The 19,100-nt window shown below is 33.8% G+C and overlaps 1 long non-coding RNA gene across 1 annotated transcript; it reads right to left on the bottom strand.

Annotated features, from left to right (window-relative positions):
• Window positions 1–515: 515 nt before the first annotated feature.
• LOC150038209 (uncharacterized) lies at window positions 516–10,723 on the bottom strand. The gene is made up of 3 exons (XR_016527810.1): window positions 10,033–10,723; window positions 9,928–9,963; window positions 516–823 (listed from the first exon to the last, which is right to left on the bottom strand). It is a non-coding gene; the product is annotated as an uncharacterized LOC150038209 (long non-coding RNA).
• Between the last annotated feature and the right edge of the window lie 8,377 nt (window positions 10,724–19,100).

The raw sequence follows: 19,100 nt of genomic DNA on the forward strand, positions 1-19,100 counted from the left end.
TTGCAATTTTTACTATTATATTTTTTTAATAATTGGACTGTATTTTGGAAAAAAAATGCTGAGATAAAAATTTCTTGAAAAATGATCTACCATTCCAACAAAGTTGATTTCCTCTCCGTTTTATAATTTCAATTTTAAGAGAAAAATGAATTAAATAGGTATACAATTTAAAATATGTAGAGTAAAATAGGTATACTATACATAATTAAAATGTATAAATTATAATTTAAATTAAACGTACAACTTTGGCCGCACTAAAAAGCATAAGAAAAATTGCACTGTATTTAGGAAAAAAGTCAAAATAAAAAACTACTAAAAAATGGCTAAATGGGTCAAACCAGTTTTATATTTTGAATTTCAAGAGAAAAATATACTAAATAAGTATAATTTTTTTAAAAAAAATCGGGAGTAAAATAGGTATGCTACACGTAAAATGTGAAAAATGAGTGTACTACACATGAGTTGCGCCATGAAAACGATGGAGATCAATATCTAACATTATTCAAGTCTAAGTGTAACAACAATATAAAAGAGTACTATTATCAAATTTATCAATAATGTATCTGTCAAATATACCATTATCAAGTATGTCATTATAGTGTATCAAATTTATCACTATTATAAACGAGTACATAATTGACAAATTTGCCAATAATATATTTATCAAGTATATCAAAAGTGTATCAATCTCATCGTCCCACCTTAATTAACCTAAATTTGTTGTGCTTTTCTCTTTAACAGCAACCCAAAGTAAAAAACCTCTTTTAGTTTTACATTAATTTGTTCTTTCCCCATTGTGTGCAACAACTTCTTCTTTCAAAATCTGTTCGCGGACAAGAAGATAAAGAATCAAGCAAAATAATAAATTAATTAAAATAAAAATGGAAGAAACCAAAATAACCAGTGAGTTGGGGCTTGAAGATGGAGAATGTGAAATAGAAAGAGATGGAATTGCATGGAGGTAGAGTTATTTTTTAAGATAATAAAAGATATTCTAATTACTTCATTAGTATATATAGAGGTATTTGTTAGGCCCCAGCTACAATTTTATTTATCAATAACTGGGGAAGTAGCTTCCCAATCTCTCCCAAGTTCTCAATAGAGAGATCTATTACAAAAATGATACTCCAAGATAACTTCCCTTCCCCTGCTTACTTTTTATTTACAAAAAAAAGAAAAAATCCTCCCTTATCGGTGACATGTAGCACATTCGGACACAAATGCCCTTACTCGAGCTTTCTCCCTGTCCAATACACTTTAGGAGATAAATGTTGATACGTTTTCAATGCTCCCTGGTGGCCTCCTACTGGGCTGTTATGGAACTCAGCTAATAAAAGTAACTAATAATCGCCCACAGTACATTAACAAATTATCATTGACAGCATACCTTTCAAGCGCTGGTTTATTATGAAGTAAGGCTTGCAAAATCCCATTAAAAGCATCGTCTTATCGAACCTGATTAGCAAACACTAACGTGTTATATCACCCACAATAATGTTCAATGTCGGCAGTAAACTGGACAGAGCATCTGCGGCCGAATTGTCCACTCCTTTCTTTTATTCAATGGTGAAATCATAGCCCCTAAATTTAGCAATCCACCATTAATTTTCATCTAGGATTACTCGCTGCTTATGTAAAAACTTAAGGCTGCTTTGGTCAGTTCAAACCACAAAACGTCTTCCCAAGAGGTATGCTCGCCATTTTTTAATGGCAAAGACAATTGTCATGAATTCCCGTTCATACATTGCTTCATAATGATGGGTCGGAGGGAGTGCTTGACTGAAGTATGCCAATGTGCGTTGATTTTGCATCAACATGGCACCTACACCTTCTCCGAACACATTTATTTCCACCATAAGTTTGAGAAAAATTGGGTATACTTAACACGGGGATTGACATCATCTTTGACTTTAGGCGTTGGGATGCCTCCTCTGCCTCCAAGCTCCATGCAAAGCCTCATTTTTAAGCAATTGTTTCAATAGTAAGGCAATGGACCCGTAATTGGCAACAAACTTTTGATAATACCCGTGAGATCGAGGAATCCAGGTAGTTCTTTGTTGTTCTTGGGGGATGGCCAATTCACCAACGCCTCCAGTTTAGCTAGATCGGCTGCGACTGAAATTTATGGCCCAGATATTCAATGCTTGTAGCTGCAAATTGATTCTCTTGCAACAAGCCCATCACTGTTTCCAAATGTTGAAAATGATCTTCCAATGAAGAGCTGTAAATCAAAATGTCGTAAAAAAAGACCAATGCAAATTTCCTCAGATACGATCGAAAAATATCATTCATGATTGCTTGAAAGGTCGTCGGGGCATTCTTCAGACCGAAACCATGACAAAAACTTCATAATAGCCTTCATGTGTTCTAAATGTCGTCTTATGAACATCGAACGGTCGCACTCTAATCTGATGGTAACCCACTTTTAGATCAATCTTAGAAAAAAAACCACAACCCCAAATGATTCATCAAATAATTCATCAACAATAGGAATCCGATAATTATCTGGAATTGTCACATGATTCAATGCTCGATAGTCAACACAAAAATGCCAGCTCTCGTCTTTGTTTCTAACTAGCAACACCGGGCTAGAAAATGCACTTTGACTAGGTTGAATTACTTCGGCACCCAGCATATCCTTAACCAATCCTTCAATTTCATTCTTTTGGAATTATGGATAATGGTATGACCTCACATTAATAAAGCCAGCCCCGGGTTGGAGGTCACTGGCGTGGTCGTGTGGTCTTTCTGATGGCAATGTTGTTGAAGGCTCAGATACAATAGAAAACTTTTGCAATAACTTATGAATTACACTCGATGCATTCTTAAAGTCACGTAGCCTTTCCTCCTTCTTGTCATCATCTCCTGGTTGTTCCAGAAAACTAAGCTTAGTTAACATACCTTGATCCTCCTTCGCTAAAGACTTCATCATCGACTTAAGCGAAACTTGTGATTTTACCAGACTCTGATCTCCAAACAAATGCACCAACTCCACACAAATGCACTAGCCATTTCCCTATCCAAAAGTCCACTTATGAATCTTCCCCGAAGTTTCCAGCCACGTAAGTCCCAATACCACATGAGCATTGCCAAAGGGTAGAGGTAGAAAATCATGCATAATCGACAATTTGGAGATAGTTAAAAGCACACCTCAACAGACGTCCACTGTGTAGACAGTTCCCCACTCTCCAAAACCATATTGTAGCCTTTGGATGGTGACAGCAGAAGTTTAAACACAGCCACTATTTCTTCCGATATAGAACTATGTGTTGTGCCGCCATTGATTAACACCACCACTTCTTTTCCACAAACTTCCCATTTTATCTTGATTGTGAAGAAATTGTGACTCAAATACCTCAGCTATTTTTTGTTTATAACTAACTTTATGTTGTAACGGTCAGTTGGTATGTTATAAATACCTCTGATAAGAAAACAAAAGAACCTGAATCATTTTCTATTTTTCTGTAAGCAAATAAAAGCTGTACACAATCTTCTTAGTTAAAAGAACCTGAATCTTCCTGTGGACGTAGGCATCTTGGTCGAACCACGTAAATCTGTGTGTTTCTTCTTCTTGTCTTTATCTTTTTTGTTTGAATCGACTATAATCTTTCTACAAATCGCACGCAAAACAATCTTGCTTTCAAATCGTATCGAATTCCAGAGTATCGAGTTAAATTGTGCATCGATTTTGTCTATTGAGTCGCTTCGAGTCAGTCGTTTTCACCTTCGAGTCGCATCGAGTAAAGATCAAGACTTATAGAGTAAGATCGAGTATCGTTCAACATTAATCAAGTTCCATCGAGGAATCAACAAAAACTCGTTAGACAAAGAAGGAAATTCGCATCGAGCATCCAGTAGAAACCTACCGAGCATCGAGTATCTAGAATCGAGGATTTGACAGAGTCTTTCTTAGCTATTTCTTCATTTTCTCAGTGTTCATCTTGAGTATTTAGGTCTAGAGAAGATTGAATAACCTAACAATTTGTGGTATCAGAGCATTTGAAGATCATCAAGGTTAATATTCTTAGAGCATCAAGATACTCAAGAAAGCCTGTCTCGATACTCGATCAGATCAATGATGGCTATTGCAAGGTTTGAAATAGAGAAGTTCGATGGGAAGGGTGATTTTGGTCTGTGGAAGGGCAAAATCAAAGCTATTCTTAGACAATAGAGAGCTCACAAGACCCTTTTAGACCCGTCGACTCTGCCACCTACGTTAACAGCTCAAGAAAGGGAAGACATGGAACTTACAGCTTATAAGACTTTGGTTCTCAATCTCTGTGATAACATCTTGAGATAGGTGATTGATCAAGACATGACCTAGAAGATGTGGGTCAAGCTGGAAGGTCTTTTTGCAACCAAGGATCTCCCCAACAAGATGTATCTGAGGGAAAAGTTCTTCACTTTTAAGATGGATTATGCCAAACCACTATCAGACAATCTAGATGGGTTTAAGAAGATAGTATCTGAGTTTAAGATCCTCGACGAAAAGATTGGCGATGAGAATGAAGCTTTTGTCTTGTTGAACTCTCTACCCGAAGCCTATAAGGAGGTGAAAACCAAACATTTAAAAGGTTAAAATACTTTAGAACCGACAATGGGCTTAAGTTTTGCAATGAATACTTTGGCAAATATTGTAGTGAGAATGGTATAACTAGGCATAGAACTGTGAGGTATACACCTCAACAGAATAGGGTTGCTGAGAGGTTAAACAAAACCATAATGAAAAGGGTTAGATGTTTGCTTTCTGATGCTATCCTAAGTGAAAATTATTGGGTAGAAGTTGCAGCCTACACAGTGTATACCTTGAATAGATGTCGTCATACATCTCTAGAGTTGCTTACCTCTGAGGAGAAATGGACTAACTGTCAGTCACTCCACTAAAAACAAAAGTTGCACTCTTTGAACTACAGATATATTTCTGTGTCCATTGGATATAACCAATCAACGACACGTTGACTCTTTACACATTGCTCGTAAGTATAGGTGGGTCAAAATTACCGTTTTACCCCTATAATTACATCTTACTCCTTAAGTACCATTAATTCTTTTAATGAGCAATAAGTCATAGTCCAACTCTGACCAAAACTTCCAAATGACTTTACCAAAATTTCTCAACAACCAAAATTAATCCACAAGAGGGTAATAAAAACATAAAACTTACCAAAACTCGCTAAAACAAACTCCAACTTCACTGAACAACACCTCAATACCTTCAAAACTTAAATCCAAAGTTGAAACACAATGGGTATCAACCAATTGATGCCAAAAGTAAATGAGTATTCAAAAATCAACCAAAAACAAACCCAAACGACAGAAATCATACCCAAATCGATAGATCCAGTGACGACAAAAGCGAACGACGTTGAGCAGTGGTGGATGGAGGTCATGAAGAAGAAACTGACGCGTCGGCTTTGGGCGGTGTTGGAAAGGCTCACGAATGTGAGGAAGAAAAGGGGGGTGGGGTTTGACTTTTTATAAAAAAAAACAATAGCAATAATAATAAAAATAAAACAAAAAAGGAAGTAAATATAATTACATTTAATTCCTTTCCGTTTTATACTATTAAATTCCTTTTCATTTCAAAAGAAAATTAATTCCTGCCATTAGTTTTCCATTTGAATTTCAAATTGAATAATTTCACACCCACAATGAAATTCCCGCACTTGTACTTGAAGTCCAAAATTCCAAAAATGCCCTCAAACTAATAATAATTACTGAAATTCCAAATAATAAAGTTACTGAAATTACATTATTACTAAAAAAATATGTGGGATGTTACATTCTTCCCTCCTCAAAGAACTTTTGTCCTCGAAAGTTCATTCTTGAAAAAAAAAAAACTCCGGGGGTGTTACATTCTTCCCTCCTCAAAGAAATTTCGTCCTCAAAAGTTCGTTCCTGAAAAAAGCTCCGAGTACTGAGACCTCATCTCATTCTCTCACTCCTAAGTGGCCTTCTTGATCTGGTGATTCTTCCACAGGACTTTCACAAGCGCAATCTCCCTGCGGTGCAACTTCTTTACCTCTCTAGCGAGAAATTCTACAGGCTTCTCTTCATAGCTCAAGTTGTCATTCAACTGCAATGACTTAAAGTTAACTACATGGGACGGATCTGTCACACACCTTCCTCAAAATAGAAATGTGGAAGACATTATGAACTGAAGACAGTGCTAGAGGTAATGCCAATCAGTAAGCTACAGGGCCAATTCGCTCTAAGACCTCGAAAGGCCCAATGAACCTCGAACTCTGTTTCCCTTTCCTGCCAAACCTCATAATACGTGCCACCCTTAAGAACACTTTATCACCAATCTCAAATTCCAGGTCCTTACGTCTCACATCAGCATAGATTTTCTGTCTGCTCTGAGCTGGTTGTATACGAGCTCTGATTTTCTGTATTGCCTCATTCGTGGTCTGCACTAGCTCAGGACCTAGTAACTTCCTCTCACCAACCTCACCCCGGCATACTGGAGACTTGCAACTCTTTCTATATAGGGCCTTAAATGGCAATGTGCCAGTGGCTGTCTGATAGTTATTATTATATGCGAATTCCGTTAAATGCAGGTGAGAGTCCCAACTCTCTGAAAACTCTAGTGCACAAGCGCACAACATATCTTCCAATATCAGGTTCAGACGTTCTATTTGACCATCAGTCTATGGGTGAAAAATTGTACCAAAATCCAATCGAGTACTCAATGCTAACTGAAGACTCTTCAAAAAAACTAAATGCAAAACGAGGGTCATCGTTTGACATAGCTAAAAATAGTACCAAAATAGGTGTAACAACCCCTTCCATAAATAATCATGAAACTGAAGATGTTGAAAATCAACAACATTTCTACACGTCCGAGCTGAGAACTGTAAAAATGGTCGTGAAGTTAAGAAAGTCTTATCCACTAAAAACATACATTTGAACTTACCATTTTGTCACTGGGAAAACTTCATATGTGCAGTGAAGAAACTGGTCATACTATATAATGCGTCATCTGAAGATACGTACCAGAACAAATCTAGTCAACTGAAAACTGCTTCTACTCTAGAAGCACCAACTGTGATGTCTTTCCTAGGGTTTACATGTCTGAGAATAAATCTGTCTAATTAAGTCTCACATTCATGAGAAACTCATCATGAGGCTCTATGCTGTCATGGGCTATAAAACTTGCTTGAGCCAATCCTCATATTATTCTTTAGCCTTAAAACAATCACATATCATTAGTTAGATCCTGTTGCAAATGAGTCTAAAATTCCCTCTGAAAATGAGGTTTTGAAGTCCTTAGATGCTAAAGCGTCAGTCAATTGATAACACATTTCCATAACCTCATAATAACTGTAATTGATCCTTGAAGTCATTTTTTTTAACGATAAAACCTTCTTGATTCATAAGTTCTAGCTTGGATTACTTGTACTCCCTAAAGCTAGTTAACTCATTGCCCATGCAAGAGAATACATACTATCTTGTAATGCTCCAAACCCACTTTTAGTAACTTCTTACTATCAACTCAACTTTATTGCCAAGTCTATCCCTTATACCAATGGTTATATTGGAAGATCCAACTTACTTACTTTTATGCATATACCATTATTGTCTACCTCGAGTTGAATTATTTTCTTTTCTCAATCAACTTGATGGTCTTTCTAGTTCATGTTTCCAACTAGCACACAAACTCAAAATACCTTAAATCTTACTAATACCCTCAATGATTTACCTCTTAACTAATGAAGCCTCAACATACCATGTCAATAGCTCTCGATCATCTACTGCTACTAGTAACTCCATTTTAGCTTATCCCTTCTTGACCTTCTATTTCGGCAACAGATTTTTGTGTTAAAACAAAATTCTATACCAAATCATCTATGTAAGCTATCTTTCCATCTAATACATATTGTCCCAAAGTCCCACATGATCATTAGATATTTTTCTTTTACACCAAAACAAATACCTTGTAACCCCTCATATCCTGCCTCCAAGCCATACTTAACTAGGAGTATTGAACACATTAAATTCCTTTCTCTTTCCAAAAAGTAAACTTCCTTGGATACTTCTCTCTCCTTTACACTTATCTTTGATAAAACCACTAAATTCAAGACACTTTTTTTTTTACTGTCCAATTGGAACATAATCTCTTTACTAAGTTATATTTTACTTAACTCCTCTATAAGTCTTATCTTTCTCACTAAGAATTTCCATCTCGTAGAATTCTCCTTTGCCGATTTGCATACTTTTAAACTCCAAAAGACTTTTGTTTCCTCAAATTTGCGTAACATGGATCTCCTCATCACAATAAGGTGCAGGGTTTAGTGTAGGTATACTAAAATAATCCTTCAACCTAAACAAATAACACCTTGCTTTAACCCCTTTAAACCCAAGGTCATGTCCAACTATTTTAGCTTCCTTTAATGATCTACTTCGTCAGATATTCCAAAAGAATCCTTCATATCATTACACATACTTTACCTAGTCCATCAAGTTGTAATATTACCCAAATGATTATGACTTATGAATCATTTCTAAAATTCTTCTCGAAATGTTGGGTTCTTAATACCTCAAAACCTTCAATAAATTTATAGACTCTTTTTCTTTTCCTCCTTATTCATAAAACAACTTTTAACCTTATACTCGAGTACTGGCCTGTGTATTTATACTACCACCGATTGCACTATCCAACACAAAAACATAACACTAGTCCTTGATCAATTTTTGTCTCGACAATTTTATTCATTGACTTAAACATTTAAATACCTTCATTCCTAAATTGTCATAACTCTACATAGTTTCATCAATCTTTAGCATCTCTGAACTGAGACATATATTTGTTCGTTCCTAACATAATTTCCATGAGATAAACTAGTACCAAGTGACCTCATAATTTACTCTTTTTTACTTTTCTCATTTTGTAGTGTCGTACCTGATAATCCTCTTATAATAACTTCTAACGAGTCACTGACCTAGCATTAGAACATATCTGGTGCATTTAAGCTAAACAAATATTTTAATGCACAACTATCATAAAACTTGTAATTGATAAAACTTACCTGGCGATGACGAGGAATCCGTTCATGGGCCACAGGGACAATCTAGACTTACATAGTAAGTCAGTCTACAGAACCCAAAACATGGGCTCTGATACCAACTGTAACGACCCGACCCCCTAGGACTTAAGTTAGGCCGTTACTAAATACATACATGCATGGAACTTAAAACGACACTCGGTTATGGTGAAATAAATACTAATTAAATAAGGTAAGTTCAAAAGACTTTCATTAATTGCAAATATTAAAACAATAGTAGGGTACCCATAAATCACAAAGGATAATAAATAAGTTTGAAAAACGATTCTTAAAAATAAGTTTGAAACATCAAAACTAAAAGTTAAGAGAAACATAAAAAGAACTCTAAATTTCATGATGCGGAAGCGTAAAAACTAGTCCTAGTGGCTCGATCACGAATTCTGCTTGTCCATCACTAGCGCATCTTTACCCTTACCTAAAACAACAACACGTGAAAGAATGAGTATAAAATACTCAGTAAGTAACCCTACTACTGGCGTCAGGCTGGGCATCTATGTCCTCTAGATACCCACCTCTGGTGAAACATATAACTGCTTTAGTCCTCATGGGACACATATGCACATGAAATAAGAAGGAGACTGAGTCCTATCCTACTGTAGTTAAGTATGCCCACTACCTCTGGTGAATCCCGAAGGAGACACAAACTGGTGAATCTCGAAGGAGACACAAACTGGTGAATCCCGAAGGAGACACAAACTGGTAAATAAACAAAAGTAGTTGGAAAAAAAAAACTAGAGAGAAGCTAAATCTAGCTACGCTATCCTTCTCCACTACTTTTATATTATATTATCTGTCATTTTCTTAATATATAAGAAAGTCAACTCGAATATAGTTCAATTTATATAAATGAAAACTAAATTACCTGGTTTAGAGTGTGTACCATACTTGTTGAAATATTCTGTAAAGAGAAAACGAAGAGATTAATATAGGTAAACGAGCTATATGAAATGAGATAATATGATTTTACCTTGGAAAATGGAAAAGGGGGTGTCACTTTCAAGGAGAGAGGAAATGAAAATGATGAAAGTATAGTAATATAAAACGGGAAAAGGGCTGGGAAATATATAATTGGAGAGAGTGTGACAGAATGAGATGGGGAGGGAAAGTTAGTTAGTTATATAGGGAAATGAAAGTAATGAGAATGGTTGGATAGAAGATAGGAAAATGAATGGAAAAATGAATGGACAGAGAAGTTCAACGTAAACTCACTCACAAATCTCAATATCTAAGCACACCCCTATACTATTCTCTACACACTACACACACGGACACATAAATATAGATAGATATTTTTTGAAATGGTTAAAATCAGAAAATTAATTTTAATAATTAAGAAAATGACAAAAAGGGGGAGAGGAAATTGAAGAAAAGGGGTATGAAGAGAGAATGAACACGCGGCTCACGTTGGGATCATAGAAAAATATATTTAAAAGAGAATGTGTTAAATTTGGGGGAATATTAATTACTTTTTACTGGAGCTGAAGAGACAAGGGCAAATTAATTAAAACTAGGGAACGCAAATTAGAGAAAAGAGAGACTTGGTTCAATATGCACCATTTGAAAAAATTGGAAATTATATAATATATAAATATATTCAAAAAAATGAAACGATGGAGTGATGAGTGAATATATGTACTGGACACGACCCGCTCAAGAATTGAGACATCATTCCATGTCTAATCCATACGTGGCCAAATGTAGAATCACATGCATGCAGCGCTAAAGTAATTCTCTTTTTTCTATTCACATTGTTACCGGATTTTCTTTTTCCAAAAATATCAATTTATACTTCTAAATTTTATGAATTGTATCATTTTAAGTGTATTAATTTATACGTGAAACTTATAATTGTATCGATTCAACTCATATACTTTAATGAATGACTCAATTTAGGATCCGTTTGGATTGGCTTTAGATTTTTTTTTTAAAAAAAGACTGATTTTTATTTAAGCACTTTTGATAAAAACTTATTAAAATATATTTCAAAACTTATTTTGAGTGGTTGTAAAATAATCAATTTTTTCCCAAAATGACATTTTTAAAATTAAATACTTAAAAATGTATTCCAAGCACACCCTTAAACTCTAGTTAGAATATCTTTGAGAATTGTCCACATTTTTACTTGTGGAAAGGTGAATGATGTTTTGACTCAAGCCTTGGGTGCTCTGGAATATGGTGGACGTGTACGTGGGGTGGGTGGTTTCATTACACATACCGTTTACTTCCATACAGCGAAAAGAGAGGATACACACAAAAAGATTATTGATGAAAATGATGCACTTCGTAAGTGTATTAAGGAGTTAGAAGATCAAATTCAAAACAACCCAAGATCTAAGCATGGTAGTTGCTTCAAGAATAAAATCCGAAAGATTAAGGAAGGGAAGAAGGTGAAGGAGATGCATTAAGGTTACAACTATTAGTTATGATAATTTTTAACTTGTTTAATTTGTACTGTTATATTTATATCGTAGGAGAAGGAAGTTGTTAGTATATCAACCACACATAGGGAAGGGAATAAGGTGAAGGAGATGAAAGCTATTACTATACAACCGATCTTGAAGGTGAATTGTATTATGAGGTAAATCTACTATTAGTTACTTATAAAATTATAACTTGGTGGTTTTAGAAGAAAGTTTCAGAGAATGCGGGAAAGGATGAGGAAGTGATTGCTATTAGTGTACCACCGATCTTGAAGGTGAATTGTATAAATCCCATGTTCTTCTATCTTATTTAGGAATGAACATTTTACTCATGTTCTATCTTCATTGTGCTAGGAAAAAGCTTCAAAGACGATGCCGAAAGAGAATGAAGTTACTAGTGCACCATCCAATTTATCAATATCCTTGAAGTCTATTCTTAGGTACCCTGAAAAGGTAATGGTTGATGGGACTATTATTTCCTTCCAACTACCTGTTGAGCTCTTTGGTTTTGGCCGAAAGAGTTATGTTTTACGAGAAGATGTGATCGAGTTTTGTAGCATGCAAAAAGTGAAGACTTTATCAATGGTGGCTTATATCGCGTAAGTAAATGTTATTTGTTTATGATATATTATCACTTTATTAATTAGTATTAAGTTAATGTGTTCGATCTATTATTATAGATACCTACATTCGTTCATTGTTGATTCAAATAAAGGATCGAAGTATATTTTTGTAGATCCATCTCTTATATCCGTGGGCCAAAATACTCAAGAAGTTAGAGTTCGGAACCTTTATAGTAGATTAATGGCTTCTGAATACGGTCAATTAGTTATTGCTCCTTATAATCTCGGGTAATTATAATTAGTTATACTCATGCTCAAAACCATATACTCATGTTCTACCTTTTCCTATTTTGTTCCAATATAGAATTGTGTTGGGATCATTGTACTTGAAAGATTTTTGTACTCTGTTCCACCTTAATGTAATGAGCTACCTTCATGTTCCATACTAATTAGTTGTGTATTTTATTTAGTGATCATTGGTCATTAATTGTTATCAATGTGTATGATGACGTGATGTACTATCTTGACTCATTGAGAAGAAGTTCACGAGAAGATATCAAATACATAACAAATATGTAAGCTAATTTTGCTTGATTTTTTTTTTTCGGTGTAAAGTTTATTTCATTCTGAATATTATACTACACTCTTTGACGAATGTAGAGGAATGACCATTTCTAGTCTAAAAAAAATTTGCAAAAGACTCGAAAAACCACATTCTGGAAAATAGTAAAGATAAAGTATAAGAGCGTTGAAAAAATTAATAGAATGATATTTATTTAATGCATCTGTATGATAGGTGTATTAATTATTGATTTTGTATTGTAGTGTCCTTTACAAGTGGGAACTGTCGAATGTGGGCATTACGTTATGAGATATATGCAAGAAATTGTGACTAAAGAGAAGAATATTATAACAGATGCGGTATGTTTTTAAACTACTTATATATGTTGTAACATTATAGATAGTGTAAATAGTAAATAAATATGTATATCTCACTTTCTATATTTTATAGATTGATACGAGGAGCTCGTACTCGCAACTTAAATTGGATGAAGTACGTGTGGAATGGGCTGAATATTTAGGTTGCTATATCTAATGGACTTTCTATAAATTGTGTATGTGGCTACATGGGAATGCCTATAACTTTTTTGTGTAAATGTTTTGTTTAACCATTATAGGTTATATACTTCAAAGAAATGTGTGGTGGAGGATAGAATTTTAGTCTTGTGATTTTTGGAATACATAGCACATATAGATTGGTCTTACAATTGTGGAATTATCATATATTGGGGTAGGTTGATAGAGTAATGTAAATTTTTGGAATTATGGTATTGTTGTACGATTCGTCTTGTAAATTTTGGAACCGTTCATGTAGACATGAGTAATAAAAGAATTGAATTTTTTATTTTAGTATTCTCAATTGTTACGTTGAATGTATTGGGCTGATATATAGATCTAAAATATATGTGCAACTGTTTAGTTGATGGAATTGTCTTATTGAAACAAATGTAATGCAAGAAATGAGAAAAGGAAATTAAATTTGAATGTTTAATTTGGAAAAAATAACATAGATGACATTAGAAATGTGTCAAGAATTAGATTACTTGACCATTATTTCGTGTCAAGATAAAAATATATTTTACAAATAAAAAATCTCAAGAGTAATCACAATAATAAGTGTCAAGAATTAATACACTTGACATGTCATTAGTGTCAAGTGTATTATATTTCTTGACATGAAAATTGTGTCAAGAATTATTTCTCTTGACGTTTTTACAGTATCAAGTTATGACATTATACTTGACAGTTGAATAGACGACGCTTTTATTAGCATCAAGTATACCTCTACTTGACATTGGAAAAATGTCAAGTAATCCAATTTCTGTAGTAGTGAATATTTGAATCATATCCAAATATTTATCTCTCTCAATAAAAATTTATATTATAATGTATCCAAATACATTATATTAATTGTATCTCATACAACTAATTACCTTTAAATAATTTGAACAATTCAAATTAATCCGAAATTAGTTGATTCTCATTAACCCATATTAAACTAGTAAGGGGCCTTATGGATCTATAGATTAAAAGCTCTAATGATACATGATTAATTAATTAATTAAATTCTTTAATAAAATTAATCAACATTCATTAATTGTTGATCACTCTAATAAAAAATAAGTTACCATTCAAAAATTGCTCATAATTACAACTGAATCAAAATTATCATTTTATCCCTGTAGTTATATCTAACTCGTCAAGTACCACTGGTCCCTCTAATGAACAATCAATTATAGTTCAACTATAACTAGACCCCTCCATGGCTAGTGAAAGGATAAGGCATCTCAATATTCAAGACCTGGAATCATCCTTTAAGGGAGTGATTTATCTACTTACCTTAACAATGGAAACAAGTGAATTCCTTCTTGTGTAGCTATATTCCCAACTCCCTACTCGTACGAATCTCCAAAATGGTAGGCATATTGAGTCGGCGAATTTGGTCACTCTCATCAACACAGATCAAAGGATCACCCTTATAGGTAGAAATTCACAACTCACTTAGGATTAAGGTCAAGTTACCTATGATCGTCTTAGTGAAATGTAAGCTTCTTCAAGTAACGTTGTTATAAAGAAAGACTAATCATTTCGTGGTCCGATCTTACACAAACTCTGTATATAGGATACCCTTACTCATATGTTTCCATATGGATGATCAGGATTAGTTCATTTGTAACACTTTACAACAATTGTAACAATTACAAAATGGATCATATCCGTAGTGTCACCAAGATAAAGTACCCAGCCCTATCCATCTACTATAGACCTTTCAGGTTATTACTTAAACATGATCCACTTATATATCACCCCACATACATGTTTAAGCTACATTAAATAACCTAGAGTTTTACTTTATTGGTTTCAGGTTAATGCAACTAAATGTCAAATAAAATAATATTGTATTCGTTTGTACAAATAATTTACAAACTATGAAACCACAAAATTTAGGTCACCAACTCCAACGTTATTAACTTTATTCGTTTTTAGTCCTTGAACTTTCAAAAAGTCTATTTTAGTTCCTAAACTTTTAAAACATGTCTATTTTACTCCCTACGTCAATATCTGTCAAAAATTTAATAGAATGGATAATATAGTCATTCCTATCTCAGCATCCATCTACATAATGTGCTACCAAATAAGCTTTATATAGTAACATTTAAATCATCTCACTGCAGCTCCTTGCTCTTATTACTGCCATATGATTCAACTACATCTTTTATCTTTGCTTCTTTGCTTTAAAATTGAGAAATTGCTTGCGGCTTCCTTGGTAGAAATGCAATTCTTCAAATTGCTTTTATATTTTGGGTTTAATCATATAACTTATAACATTCAACTTTTTTGGATTGCAAAGAATGTTATGGTTTCTTCTAATCACCAAATAAAATCAAACCACCAAATCAAAATCTATAACTTCAAAATAATCAAATCAAATGATATATTCTTTTTTCTATCTGAGTTTGTTCATTTACCCAGAATAGAACAATAAATTGCAATTTAGGAAATTGAGATTAATATTCAATCCAAACCAAAAAGTTTATAAGATTTTAACAGATTATTGACAGCATGAACTAAAATAGACATGTTTTAAGAGTTTAAGGACTAAAATAGATATTTTGAAAGTTTAGGGACCAAAATAGAACAAAGTTCATAGTTCGTGGACCAAAATGAGATTTAAACCTATTAATTGCATGTTCTGAGAGTGATTTTAGAGTAGTTAAAATCACTTTTGTTATGTTTAAAATTACTATGACAAACAACTTAAATCGCTCAAATTCAAGTCAATTCAATATTTAATTTCAAACTTTCAAACATATTTTTTGTGTTAATAAAATAATTTTTAATAATTAAAAATATATTTACCTGGTGGTTTTGAAAATGACAAAAGTGATTTTTGAACTTATGCCCAAACATGTCTCAAGTCACTATGAATTTTGCAACTTTTAGAGGGTATACAATTGTCAAATCCTTTTCAGTGAGAGAGTAAAACAAGTATATAAAATTTCTCCTAGTGCTACTTCTCTATATATAGATATACAGATAGACGGACAGACATAGAAATTTATCAATATTTATTATGGATAGATTCTAAAATTTTAATATGTTTTATAAATATTTGAGTTCATTTTTCTATATTTAAAAATAGTTATAAATATAAAGGAGATATTTGTAATATTTGAAAAAATTGGAGTGGGGTGTTGAAAAATGACTTGTAATATTTGTGGACACGAGAGAGGCACACCACATCTTTGTATTTTATATATGATAGAGCGGAAGCCGACTTATTAAACAAACTCATCATCCATCATCAATATCATCATAATAATAACAATACAAGACCTACATGTGAGAGTGCATCCATCATTGAAATAAAATAATACCCTTATTAGTTGATTAAAAATTATTTCATAATTTTAAAAAAAAAATCACAAAATACGTAGAGTCTTTCAGATATGTATAAGTTTGATGAATAACAATATTATTTTACTATACAAAATTGATGAAAGTTTAAAAATAACAACAAAATAACCGTAAAAAGCAATATTTTAATTTGAATTCGATTGATGCCATTTTTTAAAAAATTAACTTTTTATTTCTAAAAGTTTTTATATTTTTATATTTTAAACAATTAGGATAGATAATGAAACTTGATCTAACAACTTTTGAATCGTCTGCTGGAAAGGATCTTGAAAAGTTATTAGATGAAGAAGAACAGTATTGGAAATGCATGTCTAGAGAGGACGGGTTGAAATGGGAGGATAGGAATACGACGTGGTTCCATTCTAAGGCTTCTCACAAGAAAAAGAATGAATTCGAGACTTATCATTGACAATGTTATAATGGGGTTTGAGTATATCCATGCAATCAATAGCAAGAAAAATAAGAAAGATGGTTGGGTAGCTCTTAAACTTGACATGATAAGGTCTATGATATAGTTGAATGGCCTTTCTTGCGTGTCATGCTTATCTCCCTAGGGTTTCATTCAAGATGGGTTCGGAGCATTATGAATTATGTTGAATTTGTCCGGTCTTTGGTGCTCATCAATAGCTATCCTTGGAAAGAGTTTGCATCTCAGAGAGGGCTTCGCCAAAGAGATCTGTTATCTTCTTACTTATTTCTAATTTATGCCGAAGGTTTATTCGCGCTGCTTAGAAAGGAAAAATTTCTATCTCTTATTCATGATATTAGAATTAATCATCATTGTCCTATTATCTTTCATTTGTTTTTCGTTGATGACTATTTAATCTTCTTTAAGGCTTTGTTTCGTGAATGCAGGAGAATTCGTCATGTCCTAAGAGTCTATGAAGAAGCTTCGAGTCAAAAGATCAACCTTGACAAGTACGAATACATGATCAATAAGAATGTGAGTGTGTCTATGGCGAATGATATCATTCGAGCTCTAGGGGTTAAAAAGACAAACTCCTTAGGTGTATATCTTGGGATGCCAGCTAACAATAGTAGAAACAAAACTCGGCTTTTCTATAGGCTTTGTGATAGGCTCTAGAAAACCTTTCAAGGTTGGAAAGAGAGTCTATTCTCTCTTAGTGGTAAGGAAATGTTCATTAAAGCCATAGCGCAAGTTATTCCAATCTACACCATGAGTTGTTTTTGTCTCCCTAAAGGTCTTTGTGAGGGTTTCAATAGAGTATACGTGAGGTTTTGGAGGGGCTCTTTTGGCGAGAAGCATAAAGCTCACTAGATGAGTTGGAAGAAGCTTTGTACAGCAAAGATGTAGGAGGTCTCGGATTCTGTGATATTCAGTTGTTCAATTAGGCCATGTTGGCTAAACAATGTTGGAGGATTGTGAGAAACCTCAATAGCCTTCTCCCAAAAGTCTTGAAGGGAGATACTTCAAAGATGGGGATTTTCTTCATGCTTTGTTGGGTAACAATCCATGTAACGACCCGAACCCCTAGGAAAGTTAGGCCGTTACTAAATACATGCATGCATGGAACTCAAAACGACACTCGGTTATGGTGAAATAAATACTAATTAAATAAGGTAAGTTCAAAGGATTTTCATTAAATTCAAATACTAAATCAATAGTAGGGTACCCATAAATCATAAAGGATAATAAATAAATCTAAAAAATGATTCTTAAAAGTAAGTTTTAAACATCAAAACTAAAAATTAAGAGAAACATGAAAAGAACTTTAAATCTCATTAGCGGAAGCGTAAAAACTAGTCCCAATGGCTCGATCACGAATTTTGCTTGTCCATCGTCGGTGCATACCCTTACCTGAAACAACAACATGAGAAAGAATGAGTATAAAATACTCAGTAAGTAACCCCACTACTGGGGTCAGGCTGGGCATCTATGTCCTCTAGATACCCACCTCTGGTAAAATATATAAACTGCTCTAATCCTCATGGGACACATATGCACATGAAACAAGAAGGAGACTGAGTCCTATCCTACTGTAATGGGCATCTAACTAATTAGTAAAGATATTTGCACAGTCTCAGTAAGGATATTTGCACAGTCTCAACATCATAACATGATTAAAGTATGTTCTGTTATGAGATCCGAATTATTTATTTATGTACATAGACACTTGAATGCTAGTATGAGATGGTATGTGCTTCCATGGTTGTATTTGATTTGATGATGTTGAGGTATACAAGTATGTTGTAGAACCATGATGTTGAGGTATATGTGTATGTTGTAGATCCATGAACATCTTGCTTTTTCTATAGGAAAAACGTGTAAACGGTTGGGCATGTGTTTTGAGGTTGTAAGTTCTCGAAAGGTATCTAGCTTTCCTTCTTCCCTTGCTTATATGCTTTTTTGGATTCTTGTAGGGATGAATGGAACATAGTAGATTACTGGGATAGCTTGTGTTGTCACATTAAGGGATCGGATTGGGAGATCACAACCATCCTCATGTGGGATGTGTGGAACTACCGTAACTTTATTAATCGAGCGACTCTACACCTAATGGTGATGCCCTTTTACACAAAGTCAGGTGCATGCTGAGGAGTTCAAGGTTGGT

Source organism: Benincasa hispida, chromosome 1, assembly GCF_027475165.1.
Source record: "Benincasa hispida cultivar pf3 chromosome 1, pf3_genome.v1.1, whole genome shotgun sequence".
NCBI lineage: Eukaryota > Viridiplantae > Streptophyta > Magnoliopsida > Cucurbitales > Cucurbitaceae > Benincasa > Benincasa hispida.